At 42.2% G+C, this 14,609-nt stretch overlaps 1 protein-coding gene across 1 annotated transcript in view; it reads right to left on the minus strand.

Annotated features, from left to right (window-relative positions):
* Positions 1 to 13,524, minus strand: part of LOC128015498 (septin-9-like) — a 38,947-nt gene extending 25,423 nt beyond the window's left edge. The window contains exon 1 of the mRNA XM_052599359.1: positions 13,359 to 13,524. The gene's annotated coding sequence lies outside the window, so the exon portion shown is untranslated. The remainder of the gene's footprint in view (positions 1 to 13,358) is intronic.
* Between the last annotated feature and the right edge of the window lie 1,085 nt (positions 13,525 to 14,609).

Raw genomic sequence — 14,609 nt, forward strand, 5'->3', positions numbered from 1 at the left:
GGTTCTGATCATTGATCATGACTTCTCATAGTTGTGGTGCACACACTAAACTCAGAGTCAACATACTCAGAGTTGACTGAACTAACACAATTTAACTGGTCTGAGTTTTCCATCTCAGGGTAAGTCAACTCAGAGTTTGAGTTTCAACTCAGAGTTGGTTGAACCTCCTTACTGAAATGGGCCCCTGCTCTGTGTACTCTGCTAATAACCCAACTGTGAATGATGCTAGGGGCATCACTATGCTGTCAAGGAGAAGCTGCTGCCGTAGCGGGGATGATTTTCAGTGTGCCGACAGAACAACAAAAACTACAACAACAACAATGCGCTACAATGCGTTTCTTTTGCCCTCATTTTTTTTTCTAATTGATTGAAATCTGATTCTCTTTACAGCCTATATACTGTAATGTAGCCTAAATGTATAAAAATATAAATAAATAAAAAGCGCTGTGGAGGATGGACATCTGACTTTTTAAAAACTGTATTATTCAATTTAAAAAGTTTTTTGTAGACACTGGAACTGACATAAGTTCTCTATTGTTTTGTCAATATTTGTCCCAAAATAATATTAATAATATTAATTTGTCAGTTAATCACAAAATAGGCAATTATTGTTATCAATAATCAACGCCATTAGATCGATGGGCTATGTCAGTGTTTTGGCAAGACTAGTTTTTTTGTTCTGTTTTGTTTTTTCCATGCAATGAAACCAAGTTCAAAGGCCAATATAAAATATTGCTACTTTAAATAAAGACAAAACCTGTATTTTGTTTAGGCAGTATTTGTGGCAGTTGACAATGTCACGGTTTGGCAAGGGAGGATCCAGATGCAGAATTAATAGGGAGAACAGTTTATTAACAAGAGTGAGAACACAAATACAGGTGCTGGTCATATTAGGGCTGGGCGATATGGCCTAAAAATAAAATCTCCGATATTTTTTTTTTAATTCGATTTCCAATTTTTTTTTATTTTCCCCCCTGCTTAAGGAAAGCAATAAGTACAAACAGCAGACAACTTAAAGCAAATTTAGCTTTTATTTAATCAAAAGTAGGGCTGATCTCCGTTAATGCGCATCTTGTCAGTAAAGCCGGTTTTCTAATCAGGGGTAAATTCCCTCAGGTGCGTGATTTCACATAGAGCAGCTGTTACTACACAGAGCCGTTTGTTAACTGAGAAGATGCGCAAATAAACGCTGAAAATGATGTGGATTTGCGCATCTTCTCAGTTAACAATGGCTCCCTGTAGTAGCTGCTCGATGTGAAATCACGTACCTGAGGGAATTTACCGCTGATTAGAAAACTGGCTTTACCGACGAGATGCGCATTAACGATCGGCCGATCGTGATCGGAGCAGCCCTAATCAAAAGCAAGACAAATGTAACCCCTATTTTCATATTCGGCTGGTCCTGCTGCTTTTGACTGCGATGGGCTTTAGGCAGCGTAGGGTCTCTTGCTCCACGTCTGTTGCAGCAAACCCATACCAGTTCCAAACAACAGATGATTTTATTCCTTTCTTGGGAACAAACTTCCAACTCTCACCGGCAGCTATGTTGTCGCTTGCTGTTTCGTGTGTGCTATGATGTTGTTGTTGTTGTCGCTTGCCATACTGCCATGTGAAACTAACGCTACAGAAGCTTCGGGGAGCCAAAACTGCGCCATTACACAAAAACTCGATTTACTTATTTTTTAAATCGCCTGTAACAAAAAATTCAAATTAATCCATTCAATAGATTTTTCGTCCAGGCCTAGGTCATATAATTAAAATATCATCAAAAAGTTGATTTCACCAATTCCATTAAAACAAACTGAAATTTCTACATTATATTCATTCATTACACACAGACTGATATATTTCAAATGTTTATTTATTTTAATTTTGATTATTATAACTGACAACTAAGGAAAATCCCAAATTCTCAGAAAATTTTAATATTGTGAAAAGGTTCAGTATTGAAGACACCTGGTGCCACACTCTAACCAGCGAATTAACTCAAACACCTGCAAAGGCCTTTAAATGGTATCTCAGTCTAGTTCTGTAGGCTACACAATCATGGGGAAGACTGCTGACTCAACAGTTTTCCAAAAGACGACCATTGACACCTTGCACAAGGATGGAAAGACACAAAAGGTCATTTCAAAAGAGGCTGGCTCTGTGTCCTAGCAAATTAATAGAGAAGCAAAGGGAAGGAAAAGATGTGGTAGAAAAATAAAAGTGTACAAGCAATAAGGATAACCACACCCTGGAGAGGACTGTGGAACAAAACCCATTCAAAAACATGGGGGAGATGGAGGAAGAGAGGAGAGGCACACAGTCCCCATTGCCTAAGGTCCAGTGTAAAGTTTCCACAGTCAGTGATGGTTTGGGGTGCCATGTCATCTGCTGGTGTTGGTCAACTGTGTTTTCTGAGGTCCAAGGTCAATGCAGCCATATACCAGGAAGTTTTACAGCAAGTCATACTTCCTGCTGCTGACCAACTTTATGGGGATCCAAATGCCATTTTCCAACAGGACTTGGCACCTGCACACAGTGCCAAAGCTTCCAGTACCTGGATTAAGGACAATGGTATCCCTGTTCTTAATTGGCCTGCAAACTTGCCTGACCTTAATGCCATAGAAAATTGATGGGGTATTGTGATATTCGATATGCCAGACCTAGGAATGCTGAAGAGCTGGGCTCTCATAACACCTGAGTAGTGCCACAGACTGGTCGACTCCATGCCACCCCGTATTGCTGCAGTAATTCAGGCAAAGGGAGCCCCAGCTAAGTATTGAGAGCTGTACACATTCATAATTTTCATGTTCATACTTTTCAGTTGGCCAAGATTTCTAAAAATCCTTTCTTTGTATTGGTCTTAAGTAATATTCAAATTTTCTAAGATAATTAATTTGGGATTTTTAGAATTAGTGAAATAAAGCAACTTTTTGATGATATTCTAATTATATGACCAGCACCTGTAGATGAGGCAGGAAGTCCACACAATAGGGCAGGGCACACAATGGCTGTGTCCAAATTCAGGGTCTACATCCTTCGGAGTACTCATTTGAAGGATGTTACGTCACAGCGCCGCGACGAAGGCTGTCCAAATTCGTAGGATACTTCAAATGCGGCCCACAAATGCGTCCTCCTTTTCCCCGAATTGGAAGGATGGGTAAGGTGGATCCTTTCGCATCCTACCTATCCCATAATTATTTTCGGCAGGACGAAGCGAGCAGTAGCAGAGTGGGGGAGGAGTATTATTTTCGATGTTTTTTAAAAACTGGCTTTTCAAAAATATATATTTTCAGTGGTTTTCTAGTTAGGCATTTTGTTTTAGTGTTAAGCATTTTTTTTTTTTTTACATTTGTACGTGTAAAAAAAAAAACCGTTTACTTTCGTAAACTAGCTTCTTCCAGTAAGCCTGTGTGAATATCCACTTACACACAGCTTATTTGTTAGTGATTGAAGCTGTTTTTAACGCTTCTAAGGATGAAAGAGCAGACAGAAGTGTTTATAAAGCTCCGGGGAGAGAACGATGAGCTCTTCACCCGCGTCTAGCTTAGCGCTGTCACGGTTGCTATGCGACAGCATATGAGCAATGGGTAAGGGAGGGAACTGAAAGAAGGGTAGGCTGTCCAAATTCACAAACACCGACTTCCGGTTTTTGCGGTCGTCGGAGGACCCCTCCTCCTTCAACCGGGTAGGAAGGATCCTAAGGAGGATGCAGACCCTGAATTTGGACACAGCTAATAGGAGAACAGGCTGGTAGGAAGGAGGTAGCTCTGGACTCTGTGGCAAAAGGAGACCTGGTAGCAACTCAAGGAACCACAGGCTTGACCCTGTTGATGAAATCACCAAAATGTCTGTCAGGTCAGAAGAACCAGCGACCAGGGAGGACTCAGGAAGCAGGACAGAAACCAACACAACAGACACACAAAGACAATACAACAGGAGAGAGAAGAAATAGAATAAAAGTAAACTTGCAAACCAATGCAAACCAAAAAAGTAATAAAATACTAGAAAAAAACTGGAACTAAATGAAAACAAAAAGGATAATGATTAAGACAGCAACCTTACTGAAAACTAGAAAGAAAATAATAGGGAGAAAAAAACCCAAAAAGGTTCAAAAACTAAAATTAAAAACTAAACCACAAAAGCTAGAACTAGGCTATAGACTACACATGGGAACAAACAAAAACTAGTGAAACAAGAGGGAACTAGACAAGACGCAATACACTGAATAAAGAGTTCTACCAAGTCTAAATATGCAAGCAAGCGACTGTACACAAGGCACACACAAAACGAAACAGCAAAGACCGGAGGGTAATTAGCACAATATAAAGGGAGCAAAGCAAACAAGGATCAGGTGAACACAATTGGAGAAACAAGGACTAATCAAGGGGGCATGGTGATTGAAAATGAGGAGGCACGACAAGAGGAACATACGCCCAACATAAACAAAGACACAACCATGTGCTCAGGCACAAAATGAACAGAGACACACTAAACAAAGAAAGGACAGATAAAACCGTCAGGGCAGGATCCTGAAAGTTCCCCCCATCCAAAGGACACCTCCAGGCGTCCATCCCTGGGTGGAGTTAAATGGGTAACAGTGTTGGTAGGGAGGCAAAATGGTACCGACTGGGGGGTAGGGGGTGGGAAGTGACCCATGGAAGTCTAGGCCTGTCAGGAAACACAAGGGTTGGGATGGGAAATGCGGAAAATGTTCCAGGGGAATGGTTTAGGACTGGCCAGGGAAACTTTTCAGACTGGGACAAATAGAGGGTGGGGGCATAGTTGGTGGCACCTCTACCAACACATTTCACAGGCGAAGGTCTTCTACTGGACTGGGAATTATGGGCAAAATCCAGGATATTTTTGGTAGGCAAGACATGACTAGCAAGGGATTCGGAGGTGGCTTCAATGAGAGGTTTAGGGCTCTCTGGAAGGAACCCCTTGGCCAGAACATGGACAGTTTTTGAAGGCACAGCATTAGAGATAAGGTTATTTTCTGTAGGCTTTACATGACTGACAAGACTTTCAGGGTTGGCCTCTAAGGATGTGACAAAACTGACAAAAACTGATTTTGTAGCGGGAGCGGAGTCTAGAGTGGGCTCTGGGGCAATAACAGGGATGCCATTAGGGGCCGCTGGACCAAGTTCAAATATGGACTCTGGACAGCCGTTGGGACCTGTTGAAATGCCCTCCTGGGCTGAAGGAATAGGCTCAGGAACCGACTCTTGTCTGCCCCTGGGGCCTGATGAACTGCCCTATGGGGCTATGAAGATTGACCCAGAAACTGGCTCTTGACTGCCCTTGGGGGATGCTAAACTGCTCTCCAGAGCTGAAACTGGCTCAAAGACAGTCTCAGGAACACCCTCTGTGGCTTTTGAACTGCCCTCTGGGGCCACAGGAACCGACTCCGTGACAGATTCTTGAGTGTCCTTGGGGGCTGCAGGAACGGACTCATAAACAGATTCTTGGATAACTAATGCTGACGCTTGACTGGGTCTTCAAGAACGAACTTCTGGACTGGTACTGAAGCGGACTCTGAAACAGACTTTGGATTGAACTGGGATGAAGAAGACTCTAGACCTAAAGCCAACTCTAGACTCTGGTCATGGGCTTGAGTGGATTCTGGAGGCTCCTGAGCAGAAGCATATTCAGTGCCTGTGGGGGCTGACGGCTTGAGAATGGCCTCCATAGATTTGACTAGGATAGTGGGCTGGTTAGGAGTGGTCTCCATGGTAGTGTCAGGAGTGGACTGCTCAGGCCTGACTTGAGTGATGGTGACAGAGAGAGGGGGCTGCTCAGGACTGAGATCTGTAACCATGACTGGAAATACATGCTGCTCAGAACCTGCCTTCATGGCCAGAACCGAAGCAGCAGGCAACTTGAGATCATCCAGGGTAAGTATATGAGGGGTCTCTAAACAAAGGGTTCTAGCCCTCCTGGCACGTGACCTCCTACCCTTATGCCTCCCAGGGCAGGAAGTTGTCAGCTTGCCCACTTCTTGCAGGACTTGGACTGACATAAACACAGGATTATCAAGACTGGACATGACTGACTTTGACTTAACTGGGACAGACACCAGAACAGAGGTTGACGGGAAAACTTATCTCAAAGCTACCTTGAGCTTGACTGCTTCTGAGGGGTTAATTGACTCAGGAGCTGTTGCTGAATTGCTCCCAGAGGCTGGAGCCAGCACAGAGGACTCAATGGCAGATGGCATAATGGCAGCAACTTGGGCTGCCCACTTCCTTCTGTCCCTTCGTTTCTAAGTGGGAGTCAGAAGATGATTGTGGACTTGACTCGAAGAAGGAAGGAGGGCAGGTTGGTGGTCAATGCTGATATCCTCTCGAGGGTTAAGGATCTGCCAGTCTTTGCAGTGATGCACATAATTAGAGAAGTCCCAGAAATTCAAAACATGCAGTTGCTCCATCTCCCATTGAGGTAAGGGGTCATCCAAAGTGAGGTTGCAGGCCTCCATCAGGGCTGCATCATAATATTTAAGGCCCCTAGCCATGGTCCAAAAGAATTAGGCATAGGACCGTGGTTCCTGGTCCTGCTGACGAAGCAATGCCAGTGCCTGTTGGAGTGCCAATCTCCCTTCCACAGAGGCAGGTGGAAAAATCTTAATACTCATTCATTCCACATCGCAATCCAGGACCGCAGGCTTCACAACGTGCAGCCACAGATCACAGGAAAAGACCGGCGACAGATCAACAAGAACCTGTTCAGGACATGCTGACTCGAACACCACCGGGCGCACCCTCGCCGCTGCCAGCACACCACCTCGTTTTCCCCCACTTCTTGCGATGTTTTCTTCGGCGAAGGACACAGGACAGCCGACACACGTAAGATGGACAAAGTAACAGGGGCGGATGGTTCTTTCAAATTGGCTGCTCAAATCAACGTCGGATCGGTCTTTCATTCCATGTTTGATAGCTAACAATGTTTGACGATTACATACCATGTGAGGCGAAGAAGGTTGGGCCGAGGAATATAAAACAAACACTAAAATCGCTAATAAAATAAACATTTGACCGGAGCACAGACGGCATGCCGCATACAATGGCACCATAATTTTTGATGAGAGAAGTCATGCAAGATATGGTATGGTACACTCCGTATCACCATTGTTCAACTACTTGTATTCTTGTAATTTACACGGGTCATTGTGTCACTCTTTATCTGTCTCTGAGTAAAACTAAACCTGTCAAAAAATAATAACAATAATAAACACTCCTAATTCATTTGGAATAATATAAAGAATATTCTATATACATTTTCTACATCATTTGAAACAGTGCAGACATCCAAGTGCAGACATACAGCAGTGAGAAGTGAACACACTGTAAACACACACCCGGAGCAATGGTCAGCTATAGATTGCTCAAGGGCACTTCAGCCATGGGTATTAAGGGTGGAAGAGAGAGCTGTTCATTCACTCCCTCCCACGTACAACTCCTGCCAGCACCGAGACTCGAACCGGCGACCTTCTGGTAACTAGTCCGGCTCCTCCACAGCTGCCCCCTCATAATTACAATGTCTAAAAAAGTTAATGTCCAACTAGCTACTATAAGTAATCAAAGCCATTTTTTTACATTTAAACTATGACAAATATTACAATTAGCATCATGTACATGATGTTAATATAAATGGGTTCATGCTTCAAAAAAGAAAGAAAACAGCTCCATTGGAATAATTTATTAAAGAAAAAATAGATTTTCAGATGTTCTACAGATCAGGGTCCGTATTTATCAAGCATCTTTGAATTACTTTGCTAGAACTAGGCTATAGACTACACATGGGAACAAACAAAAACTAGTGAAACAAGAGGGAACTAGACAAGACGCAATACACTGAATAAAGAGTTCTACCAAGTCTAAATATGCAAGCAAGCGACTGTACACAAGGCACACACAAAACGAAACAGCAAAGACCGGAGGGTAATTAGCACAATATAAAGGGAGCAAAGCAAACAAGGATCAGGTGAACACAATTGGAGAAACAAGGACTAATCAAGGGGGCATGGTGATTGAAAATGAGGAGGCACGACAAGAGGAACATACGCCCAACATAAACAAAGACACAACCATGTGCTCAGGCACAAAATGAACAGAGACACACTAAACAAAGAAAGGACAGATAAAACCGTCAGGGCAGGATCCTGAAAGTTCCCCCCATCCAAAGGACACCTCCAGGCGTCCATCCCTGGGTGGAGTTAAATGGGTAACAGTGTTGGTAGGGAGGCAAAATGGTACCGACTGGGGGGTAGGGGGTGGGAAGTGACCCATGGAAGTCTAGGCCTGTCAGGAAACACAAGGGTTGGGATGGGAAATGCGGAAAATGTTCCAGGGGAATGGTTTAGGACTGGCCAGGGAAACTTTTCAGACTGGGACAAATAGAGGGTGGGGGCATAGTTGGTGGCACCTCTACCAACACATTTCACAGGCGAAGGTCTTCTACTGGACTGGGAATTATGGGCAAAATCCAGGATATTTTTGGTAGGCAAGACATGACTAGCAAGGGATTCGGAGGTGGCTTCAATGAGAGGTTTAGGGCTCTCTGGAAGGAACCCCTTGGCCAGAACATGGACAGTTTTTGAAGGCACAGCATTAGAGATAAGGTTATTTTCTGTAGGCTTTACATGACTGACAAGACTTTCAGGGTTGGCCTCTAAGGATGTGACAAAACTGACAAAAACTGATTTTGTAGCGGGAGCGGAGTCTAGAGTGGGCTCTGGGGCAATAACAGGGATGCCATTAGGGGCCGCTGGACCAAGTTCAAATATGGACTCTGGACAGCCGTTGGGACCTGTTGAAATGCCCTCCTGGGCTGAAGGAATAGGCTCAGGAACCGACTCTTGTCTGCCCCTGGGGCCTGATGAACTGCCCTATGGGGCTATGAAGATTGACCCAGAAACTGGCTCTTGACTGCCCTTGGGGGATGCTAAACTGCTCTCCAGAGCTGAAACTGGCTCAAAGACAGTCTCAGGAACACCCTCTGTGGCTTTTGAACTGCCCTCTGGGGCCACAGGAACCGACTCCGTGACAGATTCTTGAGTGTCCTTGGGGGCTGCAGGAACGGACTCATAAACAGATTCTTGGATAACTAATGCTGACGCTTGACTGGGTCTTCAAGAACGAACTTCTGGACTGGTACTGAAGCGGACTCTGAAACAGACTTTGGATTGAACTGGGATGAAGAAGACTCTAGACCTAAAGCCAACTCTAGACTCTGGTCATGGGCTTGAGTGGATTCTGGAGGCTCCTGAGCAGAAGCATATTCAGTGCCTGTGGGGGCTGACGGCTTGAGAATGGCCTCCATAGATTTGACTAGGATAGTGGGCTGGTTAGGAGTGGTCTCCATGGTAGTGTCAGGAGTGGACTGCTCAGGCCTGACTTGAGTGATGGTGACAGAGAGAGGGGGCTGCTCAGGACTGAGATCTGTAACCATGACTGGAAATACATGCTGCTCAGAACCTGCCTTCATGGCCAGAACCGAAGCAGCAGGCAACTTGAGATCATCCAGGGTAAGTATATGAGGGGTCTCTAAACAAAGGGTTCTAGCCCTCCTGGCACGTGACCTCCTACCCTTATGCCTCCCAGGGCAGGAAGTTGTCAGCTTGCCCACTTCTTGCAGGACTTGGACTGACATAAACACAGGATTATCAAGACTGGACATGACTGACTTTGACTTAACTGGGACAGACACCAGAACAGAGGTTGACGGGAAAACTTATCTCAAAGCTACCTTGAGCTTGACTGCTTCTGAGGGGTTAATTGACTCAGGAGCTGTTGCTGAATTGCTCCCAGAGGCTGGAGCCAGCACAGAGGACTCAATGGCAGATGGCATAATGGCAGCAACTTGGGCTGCCCACTTCCTTCTGTCCCTTCGTTTCTAAGTGGGAGTCAGAAGATGATTGTGGACTTGACTCGAAGAAGGAAGGAGGGCAGGTTGGTGGTCAATGCTGATATCCTCTCGAGGGTTAAGGATCTGCCAGTCTTTGCAGTGATGCACATAATTAGAGAAGTCCCAGAAATTCAAAACATGCAGTTGCTCCATCTCCCATTGAGGTAAGGGGTCATCCAAAGTGAGGTTGCAGGCCTCCATCAGGGCTGCATCATAATATTTAAGGCCCCTAGCCATGGTCCAAAAGAATTAGGCATAGGACCGTGGTTCCTGGTCCTGCTGACGAAGCAATGCCAGTGCCTGTTGGAGTGCCAATCTCCCTTCCACAGAGGCAGGTGGAAAAATCTTAATACTCATTCATTCCACATCGCAATCCAGGACCGCAGGCTTCACAACGTGCAGCCACAGATCACAGGAAAAGACCGGCGACAGATCAACAAGAACCTGTTCAGGACATGCTGACTCGAACACCACCGGGCGCACCCTCGCCGCTGCCAGCACACCACCTCGTTTTCCCCCACTTCTTGCGATGTTTTCTTCGGCGAAGGACACAGGACAGCCGACACACGTAAGATGGACAAAGTAACAGGGGCGGATGGTTCTTTCAAATTGGCTGCTCAAATCAACGTCGGATCGGTCTTTCATTCCATGTTTGATAGCTAACAATGTTTGACGATTACATACCATGTGAGGCGAAGAAGGTTGGGCCGAGGAATATAAAACAAACACTAAAATCGCTAATAAAATAAACATTTGACCGGAGCACAGACGGCATGCCGCATACAATGGCACCATAATTTTTGATGAGAGAAGTCATGCAAGATATGGTATGGTACACTCCGTATCACCATTGTTCAACTACTTGTATTCTTGTAATTTACACGGGTCATTGTGTCACTCTTTATCTGTCTCTGAGTAAAACTAAACCTGTCAAAAAATAATAACAATAATAAACACTCCTAATTCATTTGGAATAATATAAAGAATATTCTATATACATTTTCTACATCATTTGAAACAGTGCAGACATCCAAGTGCAGACATACAGCAGTGAGAAGTGAACACACTGTAAACACACACCCGGAGCAATGGTCAGCTATAGATTGCTCAAGGGCACTTCAGCCATGGGTATTAAGGGTGGAAGAGAGAGCTGTTCATTCACTCCCTCCCACGTACAACTCCTGCCAGCACCGAGACTCGAACCGGCGACCTTCTGGTAACTAGTCCGGCTCCTCCACAGCTGCCCCCTCATAATTACAATGTCTAAAAAAGTTAATGTCCAACTAGCTACTATAAGTAATCAAAGCCATTTTTTTACATTTAAACTATGACAAATATTACAATTAGCATCATGTACATGATGTTAATATAAATGGGTTCATGCTTCAAAAAAGAAAGAAAACAGCTCCATTGGAATAATTTATTAAAGAAAAAATAGATTTTCAGATGTTCTACAGATCAGGGTCCGTATTTATCAAGCATCTTTGAATTACTCTCAAGAACGCTGTTAAAAATTGTCTTAAGTGTGAATACATTATTGGCTCAAAGATGCATTTAAAAATTAGTTATCAAGCATCTACTGTACTGTATAATTTAAGCAAAGTATAGGACTTAATCTTAAGTGTCAGTCTTATTTAGAGTAAATTCACAACAGTTTACTGTGCCAGAAGTGGGAATTTGGATGACGAAATACACATAGACCAGTCACTGAAAAGATTATTTATTATTTAATTAATTATTTAATAATATTCTCAGATAAATTCACACTGAATGGTTAAATTCCTAAAAGGAGTTTACATTCAACACACATATGACAATAAAGAATAAAATACATTATGGTAAGGAAATGAAATAGTCATCACAACCTCCAATTTAGGGTTCTGCCAGTAGATAAAAAGTATTACCGACAATAGCCAGAGATATCGCCTGTTGCTGATTTCTTTGATGACAGCAAGGCAAATATTATTATCCGTCAAAAATAATAGGTGCCTATCCTTAGTGATGCTGTGTGAAGAGCCACTTCAGAAACTTGCCACAGATGTGTGCAGTGTAAATAAGGGTAAGAGATTTATTCATATTACAGTGTGGGTAGCTTCACTGATTATAATGGGATTGTTTTTAAAGAGCATATAATAATCGTGATAGACTGAAGTCATTTATGATGTTCTTTTGGTAATGTAAATATTCTTTGCTCATTTTCTTTTTGAATAACTAAGGAAATGTAACAGTTTAATTAAAAGCTCATTGTCAAATATTTCAAGAACATTCTTCCTCTCCTTTGTGGATTTGTGGATGTCTCGGTCTCCTCAGTGCCATCACAAGCCCCTACTGGCAACTCCTAACAACTTGAGAGACCTCTCAAGCTGTCTTTAATAACTGGGAGAGTAAAAGAGTGATTCTTAGCTTTAAGAAACTTGATGACTTTCTTTTATACTTAAGTTTGAAAGTAGGAGTAAATTAAATGAATTCTTAGCACTTAAAATAAAATGGCACTTTGATAAGCTTGTTAAATATGGGCCCTGGTAGGATTTGCAGTGAAATAATTGGGTCAGTATATGAGGAAGTGGTTTTTATCTGAAAAAGGAACTCCGCTAAGCAGGTATCATATAACCTTGTTGATGTAACTGGAGATGACAGAAATATTTGTTATTGATTTATAACCAAACTCAAACACAACTGAAAGATGTGTTTGAATTTGGAGTTCAGTGTTCTAGATAAATTGTTAACTGCTGTTACTGAAAATCAAATAAAAAACCCTGGACGTAATCTGACACTCACAGACAAATGGAATCAGAAGTTAAAAAGAGGAACAGAACAAATCTGTGCTCAATACACACAGGTCAATTAACTTCTATGTTAATGACAACAATTAAACAACAGGAACTATATTGTCATGCAACACAAACATATTAGAATGAACATAGGAAGCCATTCAAAAAATGCTGATTGGATATAAACCCAGGGAGAACATATGAAGCTATGAAGTTTGAATACAGTATGTGGGATTCCGGGTCTAATGTAAACCAATTAGAAAAACTAATTATCAAAATGTCTGATTGTAAAAACTATACAACCAGTGATGACGAACACCCCACACAAAGAAAAGAGAGGGCCAGGAGGAGGAGAGAAAGGGAGGGAGTGGAAGAAAGTTAAAGGAGGGGTTCACTATCATCTGTTTCAATGCACAGACAAACAAGAAAAAGTGAGGTCTTAAAACACATTTCAAAACTCCACGAACGTTAGCCAAAATCTCCCGTTCTCTTCCACTCTCACTTGCTTCCTTTCCTTGCTGGCAAGAACAGAGTGAGGACACCTGGGAAACTAGTGCATGCAGCAACACACACACACACGTCACCCTCTCTGTAGCTCTGTAAATGTGCTACAGCCTCTCTGAATGAGACTCTGGAAAGATACATAAAACTCAGGCATAGAAAGCAAGTAAACATGGAGAGCAGATAGTGACTCACCCTTCCCTTAGTAGCTCTTGCTGTCTTTCTTTATCTCTCTTTCTGTCTCTGTTTCTCTGTGCCTGAGTCAGCCTGCAACACCAGCTGGACTCACAGCCACGCCCACTCCAGGGTCATGTGACTACAGAACAGCCAAGCAGCACTCATCCCTCATTCAAGCAAGCTATAGTAGAATCTGTCATGGTGTGTTTATCAGATTGTGGGGACCAAATGTCTCCACAAAAATAGACTACTTTGTGAGAGAAAGAAAATGGTTAATAAACATATCTGAGAAAAATAATGAGAGATTTTGTGAGGATTAAATATGAGTAGGGTAAATAGAAAATATCATTAGCTCAGTATGAAAACAATGGAAGTTACCATCATGATATAAAAACAATCACTTCAGTGTGTATTGCCATGTGTAAGAGTACTTAAACCCTAATTTGTATTATTTGTAGTATATCATTGTAAGGGTTTTGTTTAGAATTCTGAAGAAAAATAAATAAATAAATAAATAAATAAATAAATAAGTCATATTTTATTAAAAACATATTTATATTAAAAACACTATTAAATTTTAGGCTAAAATTAAGTAGTACTGATGGAAATGTATTCCCTCCAAAAAATACAATTTATTTATTCATTCATTCATTCATTTGCATAACTAAGTAACTCGTTTGGCATCACTCATTCATTGTGCCTTTCACTCATCACTCATTTCTCTTTCAAAAAATGTTTTGTGGCAGAATGTTACACGGTTGAAGATGAGAGGTTCAAAAATGCCTTGGAAATACTGTGTAACAACACATTACAATACGTTCTCTTGTGCTTCTAATACAAAAGTTTAACAATATACATTTATGTAAATTTAAACTAATAATAAATCACAACAAAATCAGTCAATGCCAATACAATAGGAAATTATTAAATATATATTTGCTATGACTGTAACAGATGTGTATGAATGTGTGCATATATGTAAGTATGTTTGTATGCATATGTATGGGCGTGTAAACATGCAAAATGCAGAAAGTCATTAAACAGCACAAAACATTGCTTTAACTTTTGAGGGTGAAAGGATAGGTTACATTTATTCAACTTAATGGAAACAGCTCTTCTGCAACACACTGATGCAGTTTGATTGTGTCTGAGAATCCAGAATAACCACATCCTGACAACTGATCACAGACATGATAAAACTGCATTCTACACCGAATATAATGAGACGACAGTCATGTGCAAAGTTTTTTTTTTCAGCTTTTGAAATGA

This window comes from Carassius gibelio, chromosome A6 (genome assembly GCF_023724105.1).
Source record: "Carassius gibelio isolate Cgi1373 ecotype wild population from Czech Republic chromosome A6, carGib1.2-hapl.c, whole genome shotgun sequence".
Taxonomy (NCBI): domain Eukaryota; kingdom Metazoa; phylum Chordata; class Actinopteri; order Cypriniformes; family Cyprinidae; genus Carassius; species Carassius gibelio.